The sequence below is a fragment of the Pipistrellus kuhlii genome, unplaced genomic scaffold, assembly GCF_014108245.1.
Source record: "Pipistrellus kuhlii isolate mPipKuh1 unplaced genomic scaffold, mPipKuh1.p scaffold_m20_p_13, whole genome shotgun sequence".
NCBI lineage: Eukaryota > Metazoa > Chordata > Mammalia > Chiroptera > Vespertilionidae > Pipistrellus > Pipistrellus kuhlii.
Genome location: NW_023425438.1, coordinates 50,479,512 through 50,485,511, shown reverse-complemented (window position 1 = coordinate 50,485,511; position 6,000 = coordinate 50,479,512). Strand labels below are relative to the sequence as shown.

Sequence of the window (6,000 nt, the reverse complement as noted above, 5' to 3'; positions counted from 1 at the left end):
TGTGAAAGTAGGTGTTTTATGTGTTTTTTCACTTTTGTTCTCTTGCATTCAGGGAATTTTTATTTTATTTAAAAAAAACACCCGATTTTAAATATAATAATGTTACATGCAATAAACATTAATAATTCAAGAAAAAATATTTTAAACACAATAATATTACCAAAACTCTCTATACTAAAAAAAAGGGTAATATGTAAATTGGTTGGGATGCCGCCACAGTAACGACTGGCATGGGTGGGCACGAACTTGCAGCTTTGGGGACACGATGGTGGCTGCCACGTGCTCTGGGCTGGCCCTGGGCAAGTGGCAGTGGGGACGGGGGAAGGGGAGGCAGGTGGAGGGTGGCCTGTACTCAACACATGGGAGCGGAGGCGGCTGTCAGGATTCGCGAAGGATGCTGCTGCTTGCCCAGAAGGACCACAGGCTCCTTCTGCAAACTGGCAGCTGAGCCACTCTGCTGGGAAACCTCCACACTGGCGGCCAAGGCAGGTGAGTGAGGGACAGCCCACCAGCAAAGGCAGGTGAGAGCAAGGAAAAGACCAGCAGTGAAGGCATGTGAGGGAAAGTCTCAGCTTCATAGCTAAGAGCTCCAGACCCAACCACGCCCCACTTTGGCCTCCAGCACTGCGGGTCAGAGGTTCTGAGAAAGGCAGCTCCTTCCTGCGGTTCCACTAACTCCCAGGCCCCCTCCATTACCCCTCAATGCCCCTCGGGTCAGGGTCGGGAATCGGTGGAGGCCTCCAGGTGTCCAGGCAACCAATGTAGGGAATTTCTTCTAGCAGCCAGACCCAATGACCCAGGGCTGGAGGGAGACCTGCACACTCCCCTGCAGCCAGGAGAACCCTGGGAGATACAGTCTGTCTATCACCAGATGAGCACACCCAACTGGGTAAGCGTGGGTAAGCTCACAGCCCATGGCCACTGCCACTTGCCCAGGGATGGCTGAGGCTCAGGCAATGAGAGCTGGGCGAGGTTCAGGCAAGCTGCAGTGGCTGCGATGGCACAGGCAGCCTTGCAGCTGGTAGTGGCAGCAGCAGAAGCATGATGGAGGTGATTGCAGGGTCACCTCCTGCAGAGGGAGGCCAGAGGCAGCAGCAGCGAGGGAGCAATGGGGGCAGTGCCTTTCCCTGTTTGGCCAGTCACCTCCTGCAGAGGTAGGCCAGAATGTGGCTTAGGCCCGCTCCCTTAGGAGCCATCAGGGGGACATCCCCTGAGGGTTCCTGGACTGTGAGAAGGGGCAGGCCAGGCTGAGGGGTATGAAGGGCACATGTTTCGTGCACTGGGCCTCTAGTGCTAACATAGTATAATATCACAAAGGTTGTAAAAAATATTAAAATATGCAAATAACAGGATTACTTCTGTTATATTCTAAAATATATATTTTTTTCTCTAGCTCTATTTTGGTTCATCAGTTTATGTTGTTCATTATATTCCACAAATGAGTGAGATCATGTGATATTTATCTGTCTCCAACTGGCTTATTTCATTTAGCATAATGCTCTCCAGGTCCATCCATTCCATTGCAAATGGTAAGAGCTCTTTCTTTTTTTACGGCAGCATAATATTCCATTGTGTAGATGTACCACTGTTTTTTAATCCACTCATCTGCTGATGGACACTTAGGCTGTTTCCAAGTCTTAACTATTGTAAATTGTGCTGCTATGAACATAGGGGTGCATATATCCTTTTTGATTGGTGTTTCTGATTTCTTGGGAAATATTCCTAGAAGTGGGATTACTGGGTCAAATGGAAGTTCCATTTTTAATTTTTTGAGGAAACTCTGTACTGTTTTCCGCAGTGGCTGCACCAGTCTACATTCCCACCAGCAGTGCACGAGGGTTCCTTTTTCTCTGCATCCTCAGCAGCACTTGAATGTTGACTTGTTGATGACAGCTATTCTGACAGGTGTGAGATGGTACCACATTATTGTTTTGATTTGCATCTCTCGGATGATTAGTAACTTTGAGCATGTTTCCGTCTCTCTTTTGCCTGCGGTAGGTCCTGTGAAAGTAGTTTTGACATTGTAACCTCCAGGGGTCCAATTTGAGAACCACTATTTTAGAAGCTATCCTCCCATTATAAAGATTAACTGCTAATACTTTCCTGAAGTCCATTTATAGAAACAAAAAATGGAACTGAAATAATTTGGGAAAACCCCAAGAAAAATACTCAGTTATCTTAGTAATCAAAGTATAAGCCCATGGAAAGAACTATTATATTTTAATATTTGAACAGCTTCCTGGGGATGCAATAATTAATAATAATGGAAGTATTGTAGCTTATGTTTGTTGTAAGGCTCACTACTGGGGAAGAACTGTGCTTTAAGTGCAGTATCTCCATTACCCTTTTGCAAACTCTGAGGTAAATGCTATATAATCCCACTTTCTAGATTAGGAAACTGGACAGAGAAAGGTAAAAGAAGACAAGATCACAAGACAGATGTGGATTTGAACTCAAGAAGTCTAATTCCCAGAGCCTGGGCCCTTAAATCCTGCATAATATTCCATGTCACATCTCTAAGGTCCAGTTTTACTTAGTGTGCTTCTCCCATCTATGTAGGCCTATTCAAATCCTCAAGAGAAAGGAAATGTTTTGTGTTGACCATAGTGCCCAAAGGGCTGAATATCTTGATATTTAAGCTAAGTAAAACGTCTTGCCATTTTAAGCCATGCTGGCTTAAATTTCACATTAAAAGTGAAATCTTGAACGACTGTGCCCATTGATATATTTAACCAATTGAGGAGGGAACCAACAGGGTAGACAAAAACAAAACAAAAAAGCTGTTTTCTTGAATGCTTGACAAACATTTGTGTGTTTCTGTGCACATATCTATATTACCCTATTTGCTAAATAAAGAATAGTTAGGTAGTTAACAAACATGTAGGTTATATCAAAACAACACTACCTTTCCCAGGGCAATGAAACCTCTGACACTTTTGGGAGTGACTTCCATACCAGGTTCTACAATCCTGTTGCCTCATGCACTTCTGCAGGTTAAGTTACAACTACCCGTGTTTCCCCGAAAATAAGACATCCTCCGAAAATAAGACCTAGTGCATGGAAAGATAAGACATCCCCTGAAAATAAGACCTAGCGCAACTTTGGGAGAAAAAATTAATATAAGACACTGTCTTATTTTCGGGGAAACACGGTAGTAACTTGTACTTTTTAATCCCTTCACCTTGTACACCTGAAACGAATATATTATATCAACTGTAATTGAAAAAAAAATTAAAATTTGTAGTTACAACGCCACAGGACTGTGCACTGTTCTGGCCTTTCTCAGCTGTTTATTAACCAACAAAGTTAAATCCCCCGCCGACTGGCTGCCTTAGAGACTGGGTGGGCAAAGTCCCTCTGCCTCGCCACCTCCCGCCTGGGTCGGTTTGCGCCTGCCCGGCCCGGAGGCGCGCGCCCTGTGTGGGCGCGCGCACGTAGGAGCAGGCGGCGCGCGCACGTCGGGTAGGCGGCGTGAACGCGCACCGCCCGCGGGCGGCACGTACAGACACGTACGGACGCGCGGGGCCCAGGGGGCCGCGGGGGGCGTTGGTGGCCTCGCCCCCCGAAAGGGCCCGGCGCGCGGGGCTTCCTCTCCCCAGCGCCGCGGCCGGCTCTTCCTGGGCCAGGCGGCGGCGCGGGGCCTGCGGGCGGGCGGGCGGGCTTCCCGCTCCGGATCCGGGACCCGCGCCCTTCGCCCCCAGACCCGGAGGCCGCGCCGAGCGTCGTGGAGGAGCCGCGGAAACGCCCCGGCTCCGCGGAGGGTGAGCTTGGGGCCCGGCCGGGGGCTGGTTTCACAGATGTCCACACCCGGCCCCACTCCACCCGGTGTACTGATCGGGGTGAACCGCCTTTCTCTGCGAGCTGCATCCCAGTGTTTGGCGACGTGAGGACCCTCCTCATTAAAGCGATGAGGCGCGATGAGGCGGCATCCTCCCCGCCGGATGCTGGGCTCACTGGGATTGTGGACACTCGGCGATCTGTCATTTACTTCTTTCATCCATGTCTGGGATTTTGCATTAGTAACTGCGGGCGGAAAGAGGGAGAAAATGTTCCGCTTGGATGCAGGGAACGTGCCGGGACGAGGGGCCATGTGCAGCCTTTCCTACATGCACAGTTTTGGTGGGTGAGCTGAAAGGAAAGGTTGCAAATGCAGTCTCCTTCCAGCTAGGCTCCAGGGTGCTCTCCCTCTGCTTTTGGCAATCCAGAGGCCTGTCAGAAGTTGAGGTTGAGGCATCCATTTCTGCACTTGTGGCTGGAAAGATGAGCCAGGTTTTCCAAAGCTGTCATTTTTGTTTTCCAAGTCTGCCAAAGGCTGAGGGGCCCACCTTGTGTAGAAAACAGCGCGGCCAGGTTCTGGTTAGCTAAGCGGGAGCACAGTCATAAAGGAGTTTTTGTCTGAAAAATCCAAAGTCTGGGGCTTTGAGCCATGAAAAGTTGGGTACTGGTCAGTTTTAACTGCCAGGGTGAGAAATGTCTCAGACATTTTTAAAATTAGGCAGCTGAGTTTAGCTCCTGCTTGCTGATCTCCAGCACCTACATTTACCCTTTTCAGTGACTGGGTGAAAGAGGAAAGACACAGAGAAGTGGTCTTCTCCATTTCCCCCTTAAAACGAGGTCATAGTCCACCTTGGATTAAGAGGAAAAGAAAAACTGTTCCATCTTTGCTCTTGACCCTGAAGAAAAGAATCTCAAAGAAATACCGGACAGAAAAATTCTCTCCTTACCTGGAGTGAAAACTGAAGTGCTTACAAAACTGAGCAAAGAAAGGAGAGAATTAGTACACATTGCAGGCCATCTGCATTTATAGGCAGGTCATTTTCCAGATGCCTGACATTATACTAGGGGTGTAGAACTCAATCAGAGAAGGGGCCAAAATCTAAAATCCAGCCTAAATCTCGGGCCGAATGGTTTACTGAACAGTCATAAACTGTCATTGTGATGGAAACGCAGCGGAGTGCAGTGATGACAGCGTGGTTCGGGCCACATTGCAAGGCCTGGCAGGACGGATTTGGCCCGCGGGCCTTGTGTTTGACACATGTGCATTATACAATAAAAAGGTGGGAGAGAGCCATAAATGGAAACGAGGGAGAGAGGTGAATGCAGGGCCTTAGAGACTGGAGCAGCCAAGAGAGTATGTTTTCTCCTGATACTGGTCAGGAAGAATCTGGATTGAGTACATCAAGCTTAATCTTTTTATCTACATAACATGAAACTGCTTTTAATGTTCACATTGAGTTTTTAAGAGTTGAGAGAAGCACAGCCGACTGTGCCACATGTCGCCCAGGCAGCTTGGGCTGTATTGTGTGACAAATGAGTTTATTTTGCCATGTAATTCTGTTAAATATTGTCAAATCTGTAATCTCCCTAATTCCATGAGTGTTACTTATTTCTAGTTATTCACTCATGATATGACATTTGCTAGGGTGTTAAAGCTTGGATAAATGCAAAGCCCAGGGAACACCTTGCATTGGAAGTTTTGATCATCTTACACAGGAATTCTTTATCCATAATCAAATATATAAAACAGCTATAATAGGATTTGATTATTTTTGCTACAAAACATATATATTTTTTCACACTACATTGCAGGTCAGTCTTTTAAATAGTTGGCATTGTTGGTACATTTAGAATGCTTGTTCACTTACCAAGAAATCCAAGTGTTACCCACCTCTATAAGAAACCTGTTGTGCAAAATGTACCTGAATAATCAAAGTGGTTAACCATTTTGTATAAAACCAAGTTGTGTTAAGTAAGTTGATCTTGTCACTTTTAATGGTGCTTATTGGTTTTAAAATTTATCCTGTACATTGACAGGAGGAAGCAAGAACCTCGGGCAAAGTAAATACTGTTGGGAGATGTGGACCCCCGGCCGCAGAAGGTACGTGAAGAAGAACGTGAGCTCACTAGTTAATTGAGATTTGCATCATTTTGTACTCTTACTACCTCCTTTCTTGCCCATGTGGAGATTTTAGGACCATTAAAACTCTTCAATAGGAGTAT

At 46.8% G+C, this 6,000-nt stretch overlaps 1 protein-coding gene across 3 annotated transcripts in view; it reads left to right on the top strand.

Annotated features, from left to right (window-relative positions):
* Window positions 1-3,486: 3,486 nt before the first annotated feature.
* CHST10 (carbohydrate sulfotransferase 10) overlaps window positions 3,487-6,000 on the top strand; it is a 31,724-nt gene continuing 29,210 nt past the window's right edge. Inside the window, exons 1-2 of one of the 3 annotated variants that reach the window (XM_045580992.1) lie at window positions 3,487-3,761; window positions 5,815-5,878. The gene's annotated coding sequence lies outside the window, so the exon portion shown is untranslated. Of the gene's footprint in view, window positions 3,762-5,063; window positions 5,169-5,806; window positions 5,895-6,000 lie in introns of those variants that run through there. The other 2 variants (XM_045580994.1, XM_036436057.2) reach the window with 2 other exon arrangements.